Source organism: Scyliorhinus torazame, chromosome 3 (assembly GCF_047496885.1).
Source record: "Scyliorhinus torazame isolate Kashiwa2021f chromosome 3, sScyTor2.1, whole genome shotgun sequence".
In the NCBI taxonomy this organism is placed as follows: Eukaryota; Metazoa; Chordata; class Chondrichthyes; order Carcharhiniformes; family Scyliorhinidae; genus Scyliorhinus; species Scyliorhinus torazame.
The window spans coordinates 288,622,076-288,645,853 of record NC_092709.1 but is presented as its reverse complement, the minus strand read 5'-3'; the positions used below and the strand labels follow the sequence as shown (position 1 = coordinate 288,645,853).

Genomic DNA, 23,778 nt, shown 5'->3' with positions numbered 1-23,778 from the left:
ACATATACCAAGGGAAAACCAACAAGCAAGGGTTAAAGTCACCCACATTGGAAATGATTTAATCATCTCACAGAACATTTGAATATGAAAAGGGAAACACAGGAGGCCCAGTAAGTCTAAAGGATCCATTGTCCAACACATCCGCACCTCTTCTAGAAGTTAAATATGTTAAGCACAAACCCATGAGATTGTAAGGAAACATTGTATTCTTTAATCGTTTTCCCATTATGAGGACCAGAAAATATGTTTACTGATCACTTTGTATTGTTCCGAATGATTCAGTGATGTCAATAACTGCTTGTGACTCTGAAGAACTTTAAATATATATGCATGTAATTTGAGGACACGCAGAGCTGACTTTTGTGAGCTACAGGATAGCAGCAGAACTTGCCTCTCCTGTGTGCACACAGCTATTCCGAATAAAAGCAATTTTTACAACTCCACGTGGTCGAGAACAGACTCTGAGCTTTACTTCCCGGCAGGATATCAACACAGAACGACCGCCGATTATGTGGCTCCAAATCGGGTGAGTGCTGTTTAATCTCCCACCCATAGTTAGGGAGCGATTCCACGTTAGTCGTTGGCCGGCCGTAAGTTGCGATCTTAAAGAACAAAATGGAGGAAGAGTCTGACCGCGTGAGGTGAAGTAAAAATCGTTGGGGGAAACCGGGGTGTGGCATCGGGTAGTTAAGTTCAGGAAAACTTGCTAAGGAACTTGCTTTGGAGATTGAAGTGCCTGGTTAAAAGTAAAAACCCGTAGGACAAAATACCATCGGAGAAAGAGTTAGAAGGATCTCACCTAGTGTGAGAAAGGAGTAGCCGCAGGAGTAACCGCGAGAGGGTAGAGTCGCGGAGGAAGAACCCTGCAAGAGTGGTGTGTGTGTGTGTGTGAGAGTGAATGGCAGAGGTGGCCAGATCAGATAAAACAGGCAGCAAGGGCAAGGTAGAGCAAGTTAGATGGTGGCCCGAGGGATCGATCGTGCAGATGATTGTAACCCACAATAGTAAATTAATTACAAAGATGAGGGAGAAAGATACAACCCAGACGCACCTGCGGCTGAGCAGAAGGCCTGGTGGGCAGGCCAAACCAAGAATAAGTATGAGAAGGGGGTAATAATTGCAACTTCAATTTTAAGGAACATAGGGAGCAAAGAATTGCAGGAGGCAAGAGTAGTAGCTGTAAGAAACATGCAGGAAGGGGACAGGAGAAAGCCGCAGGGCAGATTTGTGGGGACTACAACCCCAACCGCACCACGTGTCACGGAGGAGTGTGACTAGGGGATGACTGGGACAGTACCGAGGAGGGAATGCATGGGGATTATGCATACCCCCCTCCTTATGAGGAAAAAGAGGAAACGTTGCCTGCAGCCCCAGTGCGTGTAGTGAGGAAAACGGTGGAGGGGCAAACCACTGAGCAGCATATTCAAACACCCTTCACAGCTGGGGAAAAACAAATGATCTTGAACGAACTGCCCTCTCTAAAACAACAGGATGATAATGGCCCTTTTTGGGATAAACTGGACGAATTACGGGAGGCTCATGGGTTAACCAATGATGATATCCATTTATTGTTAAAGGCAAAGATTCCCGCACCGGGCAAGCATGCCACAACCATATAGGGATCGCACGCGGGTCACGCAGAGGGGTGGGGGAAACAAAGACGCCCGCATTGCAACCTTTAGAACAGCAGTGCGAACTGCCGACAGGAGAGGTAGCCCAAATTGGACATTGATCACCTTACTTAAACAGGGACCAAAGGAAAGGGTCGAGGATTATGCAGAGAAGAAATTTGAGGCGTTTAAGCATCATTCAGGGGCAGTAGCCCCCAGTCGAGGTGATGAAATCTTTTTTAAAATGTTAACGGATGGAATGGGTCCGCACCTAACTAGGATCGGAGATATGGGACTTCCGGTAGGGAACGGCTTTAATCGGGTCTTAGCATGGGCTATGAAGGCAGAGGCTAACATAGGAAAGGGGTCCAAGATTAGCTCCGTAGGACAATTAGAAGGAGGAAGGCAGTGCTACACCTGCGGGAAAGAAGGGCGTTTCGCAAGGGAGTGTAAAAGTAAGAAAGAACCCAAGCAGGGACTCCTGAGGTGTCTGAATTGCAGGAGACCAGGACACGAGCAGGAAAATTGTTGGGCAAAGGGAGGGGGCAAGGAAGGTCAGGGTCCCACAGCCCTAAACGGCAGTGGGGGGTCAAGTGCCCCAGGATCGGTAATACAGGTTTCAGCTAAGGATTTAGCGAAGATGTTCAGTGCCCTAAGGCAATGACACGTTTCAGCCCTCACTGGTAAAGAAAGGGACTCCCGGATATTAGTTGATGCGCTGTTAGGGGGCCAGCCGTGCACAATGTTAATAGATACCGGGGCCGCAATATCCATCACCGATATAGATTTACCCTTAACCGGTCACACAACCCAGATCAGGGGGGTGGGGGATGGAGTCCGTGTAGCCACATTAAGCGAACCCACCCTTCTAGAAATCAAGCATTTCACGGTTAGAATCCAAATCTGGGTATGCAAGACTGTTGAGAGGACTATCTTAGGAATAGACTGGCTAGAGCGATTGGGAGCAGTAATAACACTAAAACACAGGCCATTGAGTGGAAAGGGCCATACAATGTAGGTCGGTGGGGAAGGAAAGCCTGGCATCGCATCCATAGCATGGCTTCAGTCACCACTGACTGGGGGCAGCAGGGGATGTGGGGAATGATAGCACAAGCATATCCAGCAGTATGGGTCAGAAACGAGCAAGATTGCGGAGCCTGGAGGTGACTCCAGTCACCATCACCGGAGACCCACACTCACCACATAAGCAGTCTCCCATAAAACGGGAAGCGACCGAGGCAGTAAGGGAGATAGTGCAAGAATTAGAAGCTCAGGGGACAGTAAAAGAGACCACTCATCCACTAACTCCCCAATTTGGCCGGTGAGAAACCCAGGCGGCTTGTACCGACTGACGGTAGATTACACCAGCTTAAACAAGCACGCTGTAAGGGAATACCCCATTGTGGCAAATCTGACCACTATTTGGAATAACCTTCGCCCATAACAGAATGTGTTCTCAGTCTCAGATATAGCCAACGGGTTCTGGTCTATTCCAGCGGGGGGAAAGCATCAGGACAAATTAGCTTTTACCGTAGGGGAAAAACCAGTATATGTGGACTAGATTACCCCAAGGTTTTCACAATAGTCCAGCCATTTTTCATAGGCACATGACCGAGGTGGTCGCCTAAGTGAATCTTAGCGGGACACAGAGTACCATACTCCAGTATGTCGACGACATCCTAATAGCTTCAGTAGAGGAGCAAGACCACATCATTGCCCTCACCTGGACTTTAGCAACCATACAGCGAGTTGGCCTTAAGATCAACCCCAGGAAGGCACAGTTAGGGCGGGGAGAGGTGCTGTACATGGGATACCACATTAAACAAGGGGAGAGAAAGATTCCAGGGGATCGGAAGAAAGCTATTTTAGAAATGCCAAAACCCCAGACCATAAGAGGAGTTAGGCAGGCATTGGGGCTATTCAACTACTGTAGGAACTTTATCGAGAATTACACCGAGCTTACGGAGCCATTGCAAGGATTGACCAGGGGAGGGAGACAGTCCCGGGAGGGAGACAGTCCCGGGAGCGAGTCGAGTGGGGCCCATAGCAAGACACAGCCTTTAACAAATTAAAGCAGACCCTCACTTTAGCCCCAGCCCTAGGGTTGCCAAATTGAACTAAACCTTTTCACCTCTACAGTGATAATCAGGGGGGACATTATACAGCAGTGGTAGGTCAGAAACACGGGGACATGATGCGGCCAGTAGCCTATTACTCATGTAGATGGGGTCCCGTGGTGGCAGGCTTACATTGATGTGTGCAGGCCCTGGATTGTGCCATGTGGGTTATAGAGGCTGTCGTGTTATTCACCCTGGGGTAACACTGACTCCAACTGGATGCAATTGTACTGTAAAGTAGACACCAAACTTAGACGTTAGTACAATACGTTTTATTGAACATCTAGAGCAGTGCACACAGTTCACTGTGGGTTGACACTCTACTAATCTAAGTGTGCTAACTATAACTAACTAGACCAGACTAGCTCTGAGCCATGTGTAGAAGGTGCTAACTGATATATGCACCCTGACTGTCACTACAGTTATCACCAGTGGAAAGAGGCAGAGTGCTGATGCCTCATAGAGTCTGGTTTCATAGAATTTACAGTGCAGAAGGAGGCCATTCGGCCCATCGAGTATGCACCGGCTCTTGGAAAGAGCACCCTACCCAAGGTCCACACCCACCCTATCCCCATAACCCAGTAACCCCACCCAACACTAGGGGCAATTTTGGACACTAAGGGCAATTTATCATGGCCAATCCACCTAACCTGCACATCTTTGGACTGTGGGAGGAAACCGGAGCACCCGGAGGAAACCCACGCACCCACGGGGAGGATGTGCAGACTCCGCACAGACAGTGACCCAAGCCGGTATCGAACCTGGGACCCTGGAGCTGTGAAGCAATTGTGCTATCCACAAGGCTACCGTGCTGCCTCGTGTGTTTTATAGTGGGAAACCCCCCTCTAGTGTCCTGCCTGGTGATTGGTTGTGTTCTATCCTGTGTGCTGATTGGCTGTACTGGGTGTCTGGCACTGCCTGTTTGTATCTATGTGATGAATGGTTACTGTACCCTTAACACCATGTAGGTGATGCCCCTTTAAGACCGGGTTTGGAACCCTGGGGGACTCCGCCTCCGGCTCCACCCACCAGGGAGCCGTATATAAGGTGGCGCCCTGTAGGCAGCACTCAGTAAGCACACGTCTCTGCAGCTGGCTAGTTCTCTGCTTATTAAAGCCTTCATTTAGCATTCCACACTCTCGTGTCATTATTGAGGGTACTACAATTTAATAAGCAGACTACGTTAGGATGGACACCAGTCTCAAGCCAGAAAAGCTCAACCTGGAAGCACAGACACCGGAGGCCAAAGAAACTTTTAAGTACTGGCTCCGCTGCTTCGAGGCCTACCTGGAATCCTCGGAAGCTCCCATCCTAGGGCCTCGCAAGCTGCGCCTACTCCACGCCCAGGTGAGCCAGAGAATCTCTGCAATGATCGAGAAGGCGACCACTTACGACGAGGTGATCGAGATCCTGCGAAAGCGTTTCGTAAATCCCATAAATGAGGTACGTGCACGGCACCTGCTCTCTACCTGCCGGCAGCGCTCAGGGGAAGCGCTGGACGAGTACGTGGAAAAGCTCACCGCGCTCGCCAGGAACTGCAACCATCAGAATGTGACGGGGGAAGTCCACATGAACCTGCACATCCGAGACGCCTTCGTTTCCGGCAACCGTTCGATCTATATCAGGCAGCGACTCGTCGAAAATGGAGCGAAAGACCTTCAGGACACGGTAACGCTCGCCACCTCACTGGAAGTGGCCCTCCACAACCTAGGCACGTACCCCATGAATCCTGCGAGCCCCCCTCGGACTTCCCCAGACTCGGCCACGCTACGGGCCTGTGCAACGCGGCGACCCGCCCAGACCGGGGGCACACCGTGCTATTTCTGTGGGCAGGGCCAGCATCCACGTCAACGCTGCCCAGTCCGCTCCGCCATCTGCAGCGACTGCGGAAAGAAGGGGCATTTCGCGAGGGTCTGCCTGGCCAGGCCCAAGGCCCAGAAACAAAAAGCTCGCCAGGCCCGAAAATCGAGCTCACAGGCATGCAGGCCCCACAACGCGGCTGCGCACCGGCCGGACAATCCCCTTTCTGACGTGTCATCGGCCTCGTGCGAGTCATGGGGGTGGTCATCTTGGCGGCGGCCATCTTCTAGACCCGACACGTGCGCCCGACGGCGGTGGCCATTTTGTGAATCTGACTCGGCTGAGGACTCGGACTACCCGCAACAGGGAGCAATCACCCTCGACTAATCGCGGCCAAAGCACCTGCGGAACTCCATGATGCAGGTCCAGATCAACAGACGCGACACTCCCTGCCTCTTCGACTCCGGGAGCAAGGAGAGCTTTGTCCACCCAGAAACGGTAAGGCGCTGCACCTTGTGCACCTATCCCGCTTCCCAAACCATAGCCCTCACCTCCAGGTCCCACTCGGTCCAAATCAAGGGGTATTGTATTGCGAATCTCGCGATCCAGGGTGCCGAATGCGCTGTTTCAAGCTCTATATCCTCCCTCACCTCTGCGCCCTCCTGCTGCTCGGTTTGGATTTCCAATGCAGTCACCGAAGGCTGACCCTTGCTCCCCCCTCACGGTGTGCAGCCTTGCAACACTGAAAGTTGCACCCCCCTCACTATTCGCGAACCTCACCCCCGACTGTAAGCCCGTCGCCACCATGAGCCGGCGGTACAGTGCCCAAGATATGACTTTTATCAAGTCAGAGGTCCAGCGAGTGCCCAAGATATGACTTTTATCAAGTCAGAGGTCCAGTATTTACTGGGAGAGGGGGTCATCGAGGTTGGCAACAGCCCCTGGAGAGCACAAGTGGTGGTAGTACGGTCCGGGGAAAAGAAACGGATGGTCGTGGACTACCCAGACCATAAACTGCTTCACGCAGCTCGATGCGTACCCCCTTCCCCGCATAGCAGAGATGGTCAATCGGATCACTCAATACCGTGTAATCTCCACTGTTGACCTAAAATCCGCCTTCCACCAGCTCCCTATCCGACCAAAAGACTGCCTCTATACTGCTTTCGAAGAAGCCGGCCGGCTTTTCCACTTCCTCAGGGTCCCCTTCCGCGTCACAAATGGGGTCTCCGTCTGTCAAAGTCAATATTTTCCCGCTTCTGTAGTAGAAAAATTCAACACACTCGTTAAGACAGAATAACAAGCTTTATTATCGAAAACAACTGCATGCAGTAATGGCTGAAACTTGAAGTAAGAGGGCAGTCAACAAAACTGCTCAGTCTTTCACAAGTTCCGCGCTTTTGAAGAGAATTAGCTCAATATTTATACATTTATCTTTATCAAGATTATGTGACAACAGTTTGGTCAGGAATTTGATCGGAAATACAAACGGAAGCAAAGACCAGACCATGTTTGGTCATATCACTCATACCATTATTTAGTCCTCGGAGGAAACCTTGAAAGGTCGGAATAGATTTGTTTCTTCCTGAACTTATCTTTGTTTTAATTCCTACGGCCCTGGGTTATGACGAGTTAGTTTTATCAGGAGTTGCCGAAGTCCGGTGTTTTGGAATGGCTCGACCTTCGCTGATCTTTTCAGACTTCAAGTTATGCAGAGTTGGCCTACGACCATACTAGTCTGAAAATGGTTAGGGCAGCATTCTTTACCTGGGCCTGGTGAGCTGGAATGAGTAGTTTCAGCCTTATTTGTATTGTATCAAACCTTTTGACCAGTCTTCCCATTGACCAGTTTTCCCATCATGCCATTACTTAATTCGTACCATATCACACGTCTTCCAGAGGGCGATGGACCAAATGGTGGACCAGTATAGCCTATGGGCTACTTACCCGTACTTGGACAATTTCACCATCCGCAGCCATGATCAGCAGGACCATGACGCGAATCTTGAAAGGTTCCTCCAGACCACCCGGGCCCTCAACCTGACCTACAACAAGGAAAAATGCGTTTTCCACACACCCCGACTTGCCATCCTCGGCTACGTTGAGGAAAACGGGGTCCTAGGTCCCGACCCCGACCGCATAGCCTCAAGGCCCTCAAACGATGCTTGGGGTTTTTCTCCTATTACGCCCAGTGGGTCCCCAGATATGCGGACAAAGCCCGCCCATTCATAAAGACCACGACATTTCCCCTGACGGCTGAGGCCCGGTCGGCCTTCAGTCGCATCAAGGCCGACATCATCAAGGCCACTATGCACGCGGTGGACGAAACCATCCCTTTCCAGGTAGAGAGCGATGCATCAGATATCGCCTTGGCTGCTACCCTCAACCAGGCAGGCAGGCCAGTAGCATTCTTCTCCCGGACCCTCACCGCCTCTGAGATTCGGCACTCTGCAGTCGAAAAGGAGGCACAAGCCATTGTGGAGGCTGTGCGTCACTGGAGGCACTACCTAACTGGTAGGAGGTTCACCCTCGTTACCGACCAACGCCTTCATGTTTGATAACGCACAACGGGGCAAAATTAAAAGTGATAAAATCTTGAGGTGGAGGATCGAACTCTCCATCTACGCATACGATATTAAGTATCGTCCAGGGGAGCTCAATGAGCCCCCAGATGCCCTGTCCCGCGGCACGTGCAACAATGCGCAGGAGGATTGCCCTACGGGCCATCCACAATGACCTCTGTCACCCGGGGCTACCCGGCTCGCCCACTTTATCAAGTCCCGCAACCTACCTTAATCCACCAAGGAGGTCAAGGCCATGACCAGGGCTTGCCAGACCTGTGCGGAGTGCAAACCGCACTTCTACCGGCCAGAAAAGGCTCGCTTTGTAAAGGCCGGGCCCTTTGAGCGACTAAGCGTGGACTTCAACGGTCCCCTCCCGTCCACCAACCGCAATATCTACTTCCTAACCGCCATCGACGAGTTCTCCCGCTTCCCATTCGCCGTTCACTGTCCCGACATGACCTTGGCCACCGTGATAAAGGCACTGCACAGCATCTTCACCCTGTTTGGTTTCCCCGCTTATATCCACAGAGACTGGGGTACATCGTTCATGAGCGATGAGTTGCGTCAGTATCTGCTCAGCAAGGGCATCGCCTCGATCAGAATGACCAGTTAAAACCCGCGGGGAAACGGGCAGGTGGAGAGGGAGAACGCGACAGTTTGAAAGGCTGTCCTTCTGGCCCTACGGTCAAGAAGTCTCCAAACCACCCGCTGGCAGGAGGTCCTACCCGATGCCCTCCACTCCATTAGGTCGCTCCTCTGCACGGCCACGAATGAGACCCCTCACAACCGCTTGTTTGTCTTCCCCAGGAAGTCCACCTCTGGGGTCTCGCTTCCACCTTGGCTGACGACTCCGGGACCTGTTCTTCTCCGGAGGCACGTGAGGAGCCATAAAACGGACCCCCTGGTCGAGAGGGTCCAACTACTACATGCGAACCCCCGATACGCTTACGTTGCACACCCCGATGGCAGGCAAGACACGGTTTCCCTCCGGGATCAGGCACCCGCTGGTCCCCCCACTGACAACCCCCCTCACGGTTTCCCTACGAGACCTGGCACCCGCTGGTTTCCCCACTGTTGCCCCCACCGGACCCCCACTCCGTCGGTAGACACCGACCGCACCCCCCCCCAGCCCCCCCCCCCCCCCCCCCCCTCCACACTCCCCGCTGGTGCCGGTGCCACTACCCCCAGCCCCAGCTATTCCCCCAGCTATCCCCCTGCCCCCCGACCCTCTACCCCGACCCGGACGAAAGCTCCAACCACCGTGCTCCCGGATGTACCCTCACCAAAGACGTCCGTGTCCGCTGCACCACCGCCCGAGCTGAGAAGGTCGACGAGGATGATCAGGTCACCGAAAAGTATAGATATGTAATTCCACTTCACCCCCGACAGACTTTGCGTTTTTTTTTAAACAGTGGGTGAATGTGATGAATGGTTACAGTACCCTTAACACCATGTAGGTGATGCCCCTTTAAAACCGGGTTTGGAACTCTGGGGGACTCCGCGTCCAGCTCCGCCTACCAGGGAGCCGTATATAAGGTGACGCCCTGTAGGCGGCACTCAGTAAGCACACGTCTCTGTAGCTGGCTAGTTCTCTGCTTATTAAAGCCTTCATTTACCATCCCACAGTCTCGTGTCGTTATTGAGGGTACTACAATCTCATTATGTGCATGAGTGCATATCATGACAGAGGCAGCAGAAGCAGTGACTCTCTTAGAATCCGTTATCCTTCACTCCCCTCATTCCATAGTACAGCTATTAGAAGCAGGGAAATTAAGGACCGTTTCAGATAGTCGCCGAGCTAAATGGGAAAGCATTTTACTCCCGGCAGACAAAATAATCCAGATAGTTAAAGATTCAACCCTTAACGCTGCGTCCATGATGGTTAAAGAAGGTACGGAGCATAATTGTGTGGAGGAGGTCGATGAGAGCAAGAGTGGCAGGATAGCTGAGGAACCCCTGGGAGGGGAAGATGTATGGGAATTATTTCTGGACGGGTCCCGGAAGTATCATGAGGGGGTGCCCTGTACCGCATGGGCAGTAGTGAATAAAATAGACACGGTACTAAGGGGAAGCCAGATTCCGGGGACTTGGTCAGCTCAGGTAACAGAATTAATTGCCCTCACAGGAGCCTTAAGATTAGCAGCAGGAAAGAGGGTGAACATATATACAGACAGCCGGTATGCTTTCGGAGTGATTCATGACTATATGGTAGCTTGGGCTAGGCGAGGTTACATAACTTCATCAGGGGGACATGTGCAACATGAACAGCACATACGAGACCTGGTAGAAGCAGCCAGAGCCTCAGCAGAACCCGCCGTAATCAAAGTAGCCGCCCATAAAAAGATACAAACCCGCAACCGCAAGGCAATGATTATGCCGCCATGGCAGCAAAGGCCCTTACCGAGCAGATCCCCGAGCGAACAGGGGAAGTAGTGTCAGCCATTGCGGCACCTGAACCAGAACCAGACAGCATGGGAAGGTTACAGGCAACAGCGGAGGAGGAAGAGAAAGAGGAGTGGAAGCGAGAGGGGGCAAAACACGATCCAGATGTTGCACCCAGGTGTATTAGGCAGACATTATTAAAGGTTTACCATGGAATAGCTAACATTGGTAGGAACAAAATGATCGAACAAATGGATAGGTGCTGGTGGTGGAAAGGGATGGGTAGAGAGATAGGTATAGTCTGCGCCCAATGCGAACCAGGGAAATCCCCAAAAATAAGAATGAGGTTTCAGCTCAGACCGCAGGGGCCATGGGAGCAACCGCAGATAGATTTCACCGGACCACTCCCACAGTCACACAATAAAAGATACTGCTTAGTTATTATACACAGATTCACCCGGAGGGTGGAGGCATTTCCCTGCAGGGTTTAGACAGCAGGGACAGTGGCCAGGATATTAGCCGGAGAAGTAATTCCGCGGATGATATACCTTCAATTCACCAAGAAGCAGAGAGAGCGAGTGAACATAAAGCTTTATTAGTCGTGAACTTACCTAGCCAGAGTCGGTTGTGCAGATGAGTGCCACCGGCAGGTGGTCAGGTTATATATGGCCCCGGTGAGGGCGGAGCCAGAGGCGGAGCCCACCGAGGTTACAGTACAGTACCTGGAAGCAGTTCGTATCACCACGTCCAGGTCAAAGGTTACATTAGGTGGATACAATGGTTACAGTTTCATGCATCATGGTGAATACATTCACCACATTCACCCCCTGTTAAAAAATCAAGTCCAGTGGGGGTCACGTGGGGTCATTACATATTCAGTTTCTCTGGAAGCCGGATCGTTCACTTTGACCTCCTCAGCTCTGGCGATGCGGCGGGCACGGTTGTTGCAGGTGGTGACTCCAGGGGTGTTGTGCCTGGAGCTGGAGCCTCAGTCCAGCGAGTCGGAGACGGTTGGGGTGTGGGGGTAGACAGGGGGGGTGGTGGGTGGCAGTGTCAGCGCGGGACAGTACAGGAGGCCCAGGGGGGCGTACGGGGCGTTGGGGGTGGGGGCAAGGAGCAGAGGGGGTGTGATGGCAGGGGAACCAGCTGGTGCCAGGTCTTGTAGGGAGACCGTACCTTGCCGTCCATCCTGGTGCGCGATGTAGGCACACTGGGAGTTGGCATGGAACAGCTGGACCCTCTCGACCAGCGGGTCGGTCTTACGGCTCCTCATGTGCCTCCGGAGAAGGACAGGTCCCGGAGTCGTCAGCCAAGGTGTAAGCGAGACCCCGGAGATGGACTTCCTGGGGAAGATAAACAAACGATTGTGAGGGGTCTCGTTCGTGGCTGTGCAGGGGAGTGATCTGATGGAGTGGAGGGCGTCGGGGAGGACCTCCTGCCAGCGGGGGATTGGGAGACTTCTAGACCTGAGGGTCAGAAGGACGGCCTTCCATACCATCGTGTTCTCCTTCTCCACCTGCCAGTTTCCCTGCGGGTTATAGCTCGTAGTCCTGCTCGAGGCGATGCCTTTGCTGAGCAGGTACTGACGCAACTCATCGCTCATGAACGATGTACCCCGGTCGCTGTGGATGTAGGCAGGGAAACCGAACAGTGTGAAGATGCTGTGCAGTGCCTTTATTACAGTGGCCGAGGTCATGTCGGGGCAGTGGACAGCAAAGGGGAAGCGGGAGTACTCGTCGATGACGGTGAGAAAATATATATTACGGTTGGTGGAGGGGAGGGGCCCTTTGAAATCGATACTTAGGCATTCAAAGGCCTTTACCAGGCGGGCCTTGTCTGGACGGTAGAAGTGCAGTTTGCACTCCGCGCAGACTTGGCAGTCCCTGGTCATTGCCTTGACCTCCTCGGTGGAGAAGGGTAGATTGTGGGCCTTAATGAAGTGGGTAAGCCGGGTGACTCCAGGGTGACAGAGGTCATTGTGGATAGCCCGAAATTGGTCGTCTTGCGCGCTGGCGCATGTGCCGCAGGACAGGGCATCTGGGGGCTCGTTGAGCTTAACAGGACGATACTTGATATCGTAATTGTAGGTGGAGAGTTCGATCTTCCACCTCAGGACTTTGTCATTTTTTATTTTGCCCAGTTGTGCATTGTCGAACATGAAGGCGACCGACCGCTGGTCGGTGATGAGGGTGAACCTCCTACCGGCTAGGTAGTGCCTCCAGTGCCGCACGGCTTCCACTATGGCTTGTGCTTCCTTCTCGACCGATGAGTGTCGGATTTTGGAAGCGTGGAGGGTCCTAGAGAAGAATGCTACTGGCCTGCCTGCCTGGTTGAGGGTGGCAGCCAGGGTGACGTCTGATGCATCGCTCTCTACCTGGAAGGGGATGGACTCGTCCACCGCGTGCATTGCGGCCTTGGTGACGTCGGCCTTGATGCGGCTGAAGGCCGAGCGGGCCTCACCCGTCAGGGGGAAACTGGTGGTTTGAATAAGTGGGCGGGCTTTGTCCGCATAGGTGGGGACCCACTGGGCGTAGTAGGAGAACAGCCCCAGGCATCGGTTTACAACATAGAACATACAGTGCAGAAGGAGGCCATTCGGCCCATCGAGTCTGCACCGACCCACTTAAGCCCTCACTTCCACCCTATCCCCGTAACCCAATAACCCCTCTTAACCTGTTTTGGACACTAAGGGCAATTTAGCATGACCAATCTACCTAACCTGCACGTCTTTGGACTCTGGGAGGAAACCGGAGCACCCGGAGGAAACCCACGCAGACGCGGGGAGAACGTGCAGACTCTGCACAGACAGTGACCCAGCGGGTAATCAAACCCAGGACCCTAGCGCTGTGAAGCCACAGTGCTGTCCACTTGTGCTACCGTGCTGCCCAAGTAGCACGGTTTTAGGGCCTTGAGGCTGTGGGGAGGGGTGAGTTCTGTGAGGGGCGCATACGGTCGGGATCGGGCCTTAGGACTCCGTTCTCCATGACATATCCGAGGATGGCCAGTTGGGTAGCACGGAAGACACACTTTTCTTGGTTGTATGTAAGATTGAGGGATTGGGCGGCCTGTAGGAACATCTGAAGGTTGACGTCATGGTCCTGCTGATCATGGCCGCAGATGGTCTCGTTGTCCAGGTACGGGTATGTCGCCCGCAAACCGTACTAGTCCACCATTCGGTCCATCGTTCTCTGAAAGACCGAGACCCCATTAGTGACGCCGAAGGGAACTCTGAGGAAGTGTAAGAGTCGGCCGGCTACTTCAAAGTGGTGCTCTTCCGGGCGGATTGGGAGCTGGTGGTAGGCCGACTTCAGATCGACCGTGGAGAACACACGGTACTGCGCGATCTGGTTGACCATCTCCGCTATGCGGGGGAGGGGGTACGCATCCAGTTGCGTGAACCGGTTAATTGTCTGGCTGTAGTCCACAACCATCTGATTCTTTTCCCCTGTCCGGACGACCACCACTTGCACTCTCCAGGGGCTGTTGCTGGCCTCGAGTATCCCTTCACGCAACAGTCGTTGGACCTCCGATTTGATAAATACCATGTCTAGCGAGCTGTACCGCCTGCTCCTGGTGGCAATGGGCTTACAGTCAGGAGTGAGATTCGCAAAGAGTGAAGGGGGGAAACCTTGAGGGCCGCGAGGCTGCATACTGTGAGGGGGGGCAAGGGCCCGCCGAACTGTAGGGTCAAGCTTTGGTGATTACACTGAAAATCCAATCCGTGCAGTAGGGGGGCGCAAAGGTGGGGGAGGATGTAGACCTTAAAGCGGGTATATTCCGCGCCCTGCATCGCGAGATTGTCGATACAGTACCCCCGGATCTGGACCAAATGAGACGTGGAGGCAAGGGTGATTGTTTGTGAGGCGGGGTAGGTGTGGAGGGACCAGCGCCTTACTGTGTTGGGGTGGACAAAGTTCTCCGTGCTCCCGGAGTCGAAGAGGCAGGGGGTCTCGTGCCCATTGACCCGGACGACCATCATGGAGTACTTTAGCGGTTTCGGCTGCGACTGGTCGAGGGTCACCGCCCCCAGCTGCGGGTAACCTGCATGGTCAGTGGAGTCATAAGATGGCGGCCCCCATGTGTCGCACGTGTCGGACGGGATCGAAGATGGCGACCAAGATGGCCGCCCCATCGGTCGCACGTGTCGGTCGGTGCCGGTGCCGGCGGCCAAGATGGCAGCCCCCATGAGTCCCACGTGTCGGTCGGTCTTTGGGCCGGCAGCCAAGATGGTGGCCTCCACGATTCGCACGATGCCGATGACGCATCTGGAGGGGGGGCGTTCCGGGCAGGCATGCAGCCACATTGCGGGGTCTGTGGGGCTGCGAGTCCATAGGTCGGGCCTGGTGTGTTTTCGATTTCTGGGCCTTAGGTCGGCCCAGACAGACTCTCACAAAGTGCCCCTTTTTCCCGCAGTCGCTGCACGTCACTGAGCGGGCTGGGCAATGCTGCCGGGGGTGTTGTCGACGACTAATAAATTGATATACCTTCAATTCACCAAAAGGCCGAGAGAGCGAGTGAACATAAGGCTTTATTAGCCGTGAACTTACCTAGCCAGAGTCGGTTGTGCAGATGAGTGCCACCCGCAGGTGGCCAGGTTATATATGGCCCCAGTGAGGGCGGAGCCAGAGGCGGAGCCCACCGGGTTACAGTACCATATCTGGAAGCAGCTCGTATCACCACTTCCAGGTCAAAGGTTATATTAGGTGGATACAATGGTTACAGTGTCATGCATTATGGTGAATACATTCACCACAATACTGCTTAGTTATTATACATAGATTCACCCGGTGGGTGGAGGCATTCCCCTGCAGGGATTAGACAGCAGGGACAGTGGCCAGGATATTGGCCGTAGCAATAATTCCGTGGTGGGGAGTCCCACTGCAGCTAGATTCAGATCAGGGCACGCATTCCACGGGCAAGATAATGAAGCAGGCTTGTGCCCTGCTAGGAGTCAAACAGCGATTTCACGTCCCACATCACCCCCAGAGTTCCGGCATGATTGAAAGGACAAACCGTACCCTTAAGAACGGTCTGACAAAAGCTTGAGTAGACACAGGACAGGTTTGGGTAAAGATTTTACCCACCATACTCATAAAAATGCGAGCCACAAGAGCAAGGGGGACAGGACTGAAACCATTTGAATTAATGACTGGGAGTGCTATGGCTCTCCCAGAGGACATAATAATAGGGAGCGCAGAGAGTTGTAATGCAAGGGAGAGAGTGTTTAAATTTATCAGGCTCCTACCGGAGCAGCTGTACAGTTTAAAGGGAGAAGTGATAGGCACACAGAGTGAGAGATTGGGAGAAAGAAAGGGATTGCATCCTGTGGTAGTCACCACTGATGTATATATTGTATATATAGAGGATGTCGGTGTAGGTGCTTTACGGTAAGGCCCCTGTACTACAGGTACGGGGGTAGTTCCCTGCCTGCTGGCTCTGCCCAGTAGGCAGAGTATAAATATGCGTGCTCCTCTTACAGCTGCCATTTCGCCAGCTGCTGTAGGAGGCCACACATCTTAGTGTAATAAAGCCTCGATTGTATCCAACTCTCGTCTTTGTGTAATTGATCGTGCATCACATCCGCAGCCAGACCCCAAAGGCTGGGGACAGAGTCTTGATTAAGATACTTCCAGAGAGGGCAGGCTTACAGCCCACTTGGGTGGGACCGCATGGAGTGATTGCTGCAGGGGACACATGTGCCTTAATTGAAATGAAAGGCACGCCGAAGTGGAAGCATTATACTCAAATTAAAATGTACAAGGAACCAAAGGAGGTCTAACTTCCCCCGGTTATGAAGGGTTCATACCATCTTTTGTTGCAGATTCCTGCTTCCGTGGATACGCCTAGGGTGGTATTCATCAGCGACCACACATGCTTGCACCCGGGGCAATATGTGCAACTCCCCACCGAAGGAACTGGGGAATGGATAAAGAAACCGACCACGTGTATCTCGGAGAGGGTCACACCAGACAGCCATCGAACCCAAGTGATCACGACCGTATGGGGAAAGACGGTGGCAGAGCGCACAGTTTCGGTGCCCCTTGAAAGACCCGGTACACCCATCTGACTCAAGGATCCAGGCTGCGACTTGGCCAATGCAAACTTGGGGACAAACAGCATTAAGCGACTCACAGGATGGCACTTTCTGAAGACAGGCGAGAGGAGGATGGTTTGCCACCCCTTCTGACTTGAGACTAAAAACTGAACTGGACACTGAAGGACATTTGCTCATAAAGGGGATTTATGATGCACACACGGGTTTGGGAATGTGGGCATATACATGCAATGTAACAGGATCACAAGGGGAAGTTTGGGTATTTGGTCCGTATTTAAATATAACAGCTGTGTGGGCCAGTCTGGCCCCCTTTGTGTGGGAGCCTGGCCTTGGAGGGATGTACTGTCAGGAATATTGCACACATGTGATAGACAGATTAGGATGTAAAGATGTAAGATGCTACAATCTCAGCACTTGTGGATATCAAAAGCCCACAAAATGCCCCATATGGTTGAACTTCCCCCGGACGGGTTAGTTAGGAATGGGCAGCCAAAATTACTACGACATGATGTCACCACGGTGTCGCCAGAAGTCACATATAACGTTACAAGGTTATTGGACGTTTTGCGCTCCAAATGCTCTGATCACATTAGTGCTATAATTTGGGCAGAGACCAGATTGCAGGAAGCCATTGACGACTATACCTACAGGATCGCTCCAGAATCAAAGTTATACAGGCGCAGCAAACGCAGTATCCCTGGGGACAGTACATGAGGGCTGGGTCGATCGAACTGGATCCAGGGGGTACATTGCACACAGCAAAGGTTTGGCTCCATAAGCACCGCGCAGTGCTGTTCAGATTCAATACATTATATCGTGTGTGCATGTAAAACCCTCGAGCCCCTGTCTAATACCAGCAAAGTGGTGGTCAACATACTGCCTTTACGGGAAGCCTTCAGGGCTATACAGGTGCGGCCGACACAGTGCTTCACAACGCCGGAGACAGAGATCATCTCAGGGGGTTTACTCTGTGGTAGCAGCCATAGCTTCTGTTTGCAAGTCACAGACTCATTGACAGTGGGAGAATTTCACCTGCCAGGGAGCACATCAGGGTATTTATTCAGAGCCTGGTGGGACGATTCCCTGTACATTGACAAGACACCGGGCAGTATAATTCGTGAGGCAATGAAACACACCACAGAATTAGCCCAGGATTATACCAGGCAGTCTGGTATAATCTGGCTTCAGCCCACCATCATGATAGGACTCTCTGGGGCACACCATTGGTGGGACATATTCAGAGGAGGTCGTTCAGCAGGCGTATGGGAGACAGTGAGGTTAGGGATAACCCTGGGGACATGTGCTGTACTGATATGGGCAACAGTTATGTGCTGCAAGCAAAGATGGTTTAGCACAGGGCTAAAGCGCTGGCTTTTAAAGCAGACCAAGGCAGGCCAGCAGCACGGGTCAATTCCCGTACAAGCCTCCCCGAACAGGCGCCGGAATGTGGCGACTAGGGGCTTTTCACATTAACTTCATTTGAAGTCTACTTGTGACAATAAGCGATTTTCATTTCATTTCATTTCATTTCATTTCAGACAGGCAGGGGAAAGACCAATTGCCACTCAGTACATCCCAATGGCATTCGTCCGAAATGGGGGAGGGGAGGAGAAAGGAGTGGCTGGAATTTACAGCCATGTTGTTTAGGACACGTTCCGTGGAACTGGAGGGCTGGCCATCCGAAGGGATCAGTGCGGTCGGTGTCTTCAACAAATAAGTACAACGGTAGGACCCATGGGCGAGCAGGCATGATAAATCCACAAGATAGCTATAAAATATGTTTTCAACCAAAGGAAGCACACAGAGAGAAGGGAGTGTTTATATGGCTTTCTTGGGTATGTATATTACCAAGAGCCATTAGGGGGGAGAGTTAGCGGAAGAAATTGCTATATGTGTCAGGATTGGTATAATAAAGATATCTCAAAGTATTGTAATAGCACAGGTCAAGGGCAAACCAGCAGCCAAGGGGTCAAACATATACCAAGGGAAAACCAGCAAGCAAGGGGTTAAAGTCACCCACATTGGAAATGATTTAATCATCTCACAGAGCATTTGAATATGAAAAGGGAAACACAGGAGGTGCCAGTAAGCCTAAAGGATCCATTGTCCAACACATTCACACCTCTTCTAGAAGTTAAATATGTGAAGCACAAACCCATGAGATTGTCAGGAAACATTGTATTCTTTAATCGTTTTCCCATTACAGCGACCAGAAAATATGCATACTGATCACTTTGTATTGTTCCGAATGATTCAGTGACGTCAATACCTGCTTGTGACTCCGAAGAACTTTAAATATATATGCATGTAATTCTGAGGACAGGCAGAGCTGACTTTTGCGAGCTACAGGATAGTAGGATAGTCGCACAAACTATCTCTCCTGTGTGCACACAGTTTTTCCGAAATAAACAAAGTTTTACCAATACCACGCGGTCAAGAACAGACTTTGAGGTTTTTCTTCCCTCCAATAGCCATGATAAAAATTTATCCTTAAGTGTGCAGGAACGTGCAGGTTAGGTGGAGTTATGGGGATAGGTGCTCTTTCAGAGGGTCGGTGCAGACCCGATGGGCCAAATGAAGTCCTTCTGTACTGTCGGGATTCTATGCTGCCTTTTAGATGAAATGTTAAACTGAGACCCCCACCTGCCTGATTGATTGGGCGTAAAAGATCGATGCATGGGATTATATTCTCTTCCATCCAGCAAGATATTCCAGTTCTGCCAAATCAATCCCTCCTGTGGTGGGTTACATAGAACAGTACAGCACAGAACAGGCCCTTCGGCCCTCGATGTTGTGCCGAGCATTGTCCGAAACCAAGATCAAGCTATCCCACTCCGTGTCATTCTGGTGTGCTCCATTTGTCTATCCAATAACCACTTGAAAGTTCCTAAAGTGTCCGACTCCACTTTCCCAGCAGGCAGTCCATTCCACACTCGAACCACTCTCTGAGTAAAGAACCTACCTCGGACATCCCTCCTATATCTCCCATCTTGAATCTTATACTTATGCCCCCTTGTAACAGCTACATCCACCCGAGGAAATAGTCTCTGAACGTCCATTCTATCTCCCCAGTGGCAGGGCTGATGAGCCATGCCAATTACCATTAAATTTGATGGGATTGGAAGATCCCACCGGCAGCCAAGAACTTGCCGCCTCCGTCGTGGGAAAACCGAGAGAATATTCCGGGATATGTTACTGTTTCGAAGAAGTGCAGAGGAGATAGCTACTGTGTCATTTCCAATATTTATCCTTCAACTGACAGCACAAAAACGATTATCTGGTCGTTACCACATTTCGGTTTGAGGGAGTTTGCTGACTGCAAATTGTCTGTCGTGTGTCCTACATTATGACAGTGACGACACTTCAAATGTACTTTGCTTGGCTGCAAAGCACTTTGGAGTATATGGTGGTCATAAAAGGTTCTGTATAAATGAAAATATTTAATTTTTCCTTCGGCAGGAGGGTTTGCAGGTCCATGGAGACTGGTTTACCATGATCGAGGAAAAATGTATGTGTTGATGAAAACTCCTTTGTATGTTTTGTTTTAAAAATAGAGCCCTCAGACATGATTGTGACCGTGGAAGCATTCAATAATTTAGCTGCAAAAAGAGAAGAAAATGATTCTCTACATCTGCCTAACTGCTTGGTAAGAAGATCGACTGAATGTCTTTCTTTTCTTCATTCCTACCTTCTCCTGAGACTTCTGTCCAGTTAAAAATGATATTCAGTGCCCCAAGGATTAAAACGTCTTTCTTGACTGGTGAGGTGTTGCTGTATTCTGATTGGCATTCATTGTGATTGGCTAATAAGCCTATTACAGCTTCTAATTACTCTGATATCCCCTAGCAAACACTGAGTTAAATTTTTGTGAAAGACCTTTTTCTTCTTTATTAATTAGCTCACGTCCACACTACCAGATACGATGTTGGACTTCCATTTGTTATGTTCCTCTGAATGCATGAATAATTTTGGAGCAATTATTTTCAACATCAGCTAATACCACTTTTGGCATCAATTAAAAACCGTCTCAACAAGCAACTGCATTTGTTGAAGATCAAATAACTTGTGCAGGGTTCTATCAATCATATCCCACTAATTAGGAAGACACGTTGAAATCATTTGTTTTAGTTTATTATTCTGATATATATGCCTTAATGAAACTAATTGCACAATTTGAAGATCTTTGTTATACTAATTACAGGCTTTAAAATTGGCTACCTAATCAAAGTATAGGTGCCTTCGGTAACCATAGATTTTAATGGTACAAATATTGGGCAACTTGTCACTTACATGGACTGGTGATGAGCTTTTAATGAACATTTTACTCTTTCAAGTCTGTATAGCTCTGTGCATTCAAACATCAGTATAACAAACTTTGTTAATTCTTATTTGAGCATGCCTTCACCTGGTTCCTGCACAAGGTCTATTATGATAGACAAGGGAATTCAGACTTTTATAGCACGAACCCCTGAGAATATGGGAAAGCATAGATTTTTCAGTGTTCATCCCTTCCACAAGCTAATTACAATCTGCCATATGGTTGACACTACCTACTTAATCTCATGAAGAAAGGTTCTGCAACATTTCTTCCTACCCCAAAGCAAAACTCTAAAGGCAACGTTAAAAATAAAGTCACACAACAAAAAAGAATGAAATAACTTGCATTTGTACAGCACCGAGAAAGAGATGACACAGCTCCAGGCACACCTCAAACGCTCCTCCTATCCCAAGTAGCAACCCAGATACTGGTAACCCAGGAGGGTTTGTGGAGCCATCACTGGGCAAAGCATAACACAAAAGAGGAACAAGTGTAGATGGTGAGAGAGAGGATGAAGAAATATCTGGCAGAACTGCGAGCCGACACAGTTTGACAACTGTATGGATATGGGTGTAATATCCTGCTGGGCCTCCTTTCAGGCTGCAGTATGTGCAGGAGCAGGATATTGATGCTACTGAGATCACTACAGTAAGGCAGTAGGCATTACTGAAACCCAGTGAATCTTAAGTGATCATTCTGTTTCTGGCTTCATATAACCTTCTTACTCTCGATCTTGGATTCAATATTTAGGTTAATGTCATTGGCAGACCCTCGCTCCTGGATCATCCAGATTGTTTTCAGTTTGCCTTATAGCTAAGTGTAATATTATAGTCTTTGAAAGCAGTAATATAATATATTACTAGCATTAGTTATAGGTCTTAAACTGTGAATAAATCTATTAAGCAGTAAATAAAAAGCAAGTAGCGACGGTAACAAAAGTTATCTACATGAGTAGTTAACCTGGGATGGGGGACGATAGGGTGGCGTGGTTATCTTACGAAGAAAGGTTAGGCAGGCTGGGCCTGTATTCATTGGAGTTTAGAAGAATGTGAGGTGATATCACTGAACCATATGAAATCCTGAGGGGACTTCACAGAGTGAATGCCAAAAAGATATTGGCCCTTAAGAACAAAGAACAAAGAAAAGTACTGCACAGTACCAGGCCCTTAGGCCCCCCCAAGCCTGTGTCGATCATGCTGCCCGCCTAACCTAAAACCTTCTGCACTTCCGGCATCCATATCCCTCTATTCCCATCCTATTCATGTATTTGTCAAGACGGCCCTTAAACTTCACTATCACATCTGCTTCCACCACCTCCTCCGGGAGCTGGTTCCAGGCACCCACTACCCTCTGTGTAAAAACTTGCCTTGCCGGACATCTCCTCTAAACTTTGCCCCTCGCACCTCAAACCTAAGTCCCCTAGTAATTGACTCTTCCACCCTAGGAAACAGCTTGTGGGAGAGGCTAGAATCTGGGGACACAGTTTAAAAATAAGGAGTCTCCCATTTAAGGGGGAGATGAGAAAGAACCTTTTCTCTAAGAGGGCCATGAACCTTTGCAACTCTCTTCCCCAGAGAACGGTAGAGGCAGGATCAATGAATATTTTTAAGGGAGAGGTAGGTAAGGGAGTCAGAGATTATTGTGGATTGCAGGACTGTGGATTTGAGGCCACAATCAGGCTAGCAATGATATTACTGAATGTCGGAAGAGGCTCAAGGGGTCAAATAGCCTAATCCTGCTCCTAATTCATACATTTGTAAGTTTGCATCTCATATGGTAGTAAATAATATAAATTTGCACTGACAGACAAAGCTGAAGACTGTAATAAAGATTGGTAGGTTTTCCTTTGGTTGGAGGCCCATTACATAGGTCTGTGTCTCCATCATATTATCAAAGGAATTTTCCACACTTGCCTCACAAAACATGTTTGGGCCTACACTAGATCAGGTGCAATTAGGTGGGAAGGGGCTGCTTTCCAACCTGACTTCAATCTCTTTGGCCTGCTGGGTATCCAAACAGAAATCTACCTGAAGAAATGTGTTGGATGATCTTTAAGGTTTTCCAGGCAACCTGAAGATAAATTCAGGGAAGCCATCCTCGCTCAGTATCCAGATGTGTTTGACAGGATGGGCACGCTGCCATATCGATACAAGATTCTGCTATGACCTGATGCCAAGCCAGTGGTCCACGCACCATGCCGGGTCCCGGCACCGATGAGGGAGCGCCTGAAGGCACAGCTCAACGATCTTCAGCAACAGGGCATAATTTCCAAGGTAACCGAACCGACTGACACTTCATCCGGGGCACCGGTATCCTACGCATCGATGGCCATGACGTCCACCAAAACAAGGTATGCGCAAACAGAGAAGGAATGCCTGGGTCTTCTCACTGGCATTCTCAAGTTTCACGACTATGTCTACGGCCTGCAGACATTAACTGTCGAGACGGATCATAGGCCTCTGGTCCACATTATCCACAAGGACCTGAAAGACATGTCGCCTCGGTTGCAGCGCATCCTCCTCAAACTCAGAAGGTACGACTTTGACTTAGTGTATACGCCTGGCAAGGAGCTTATCATCGCTGATGCATTGTCCCGCTCCATCACATTGCCTAGTGAACCGCTGGAAATCATCCGGCAGATTGAATCACAGGTGCAGCTGTGTGCTAGCACCCTCCCGGCGTCTGATGAGAAGGTGGTTTGTATCCGCGAGGAGACAGCCAAAGACCCCCTCTTGCAGCGTGTCATGCACCACCTCGCCAATGGCTGGCAGAAAGGGCAGTGCCCTCAATTTTACAATGTAAAGGACGACCTGACGGTGATTGATGGTATCCTCCTCAAGCTGGACTGGATTGTCATTCCACTCAGTCTCCAGAGCTTGGTGCTCCGCCAAATCCATGAGGGTCACCTGGGTGTCGAGAAGTGCAGACGCAGAGC

General features: G+C 50.6%; 1 long non-coding RNA gene across 1 annotated transcript in view; it reads left to right on the top strand.

Annotated features, from left to right (window-relative positions):
* Positions 1-417: 417 nt before the first annotated feature.
* Positions 418-23,778, top strand: part of LOC140409609 (uncharacterized) — a 106,992-nt gene continuing 83,631 nt past the window's right edge. The window contains exons 1-2 of the long non-coding RNA XR_011940426.1: positions 418-526; positions 20,080-20,171. This is a non-coding gene — a long non-coding RNA (uncharacterized lncRNA). The remainder of the gene's footprint in view (positions 527-20,079; positions 20,172-23,778) is intronic.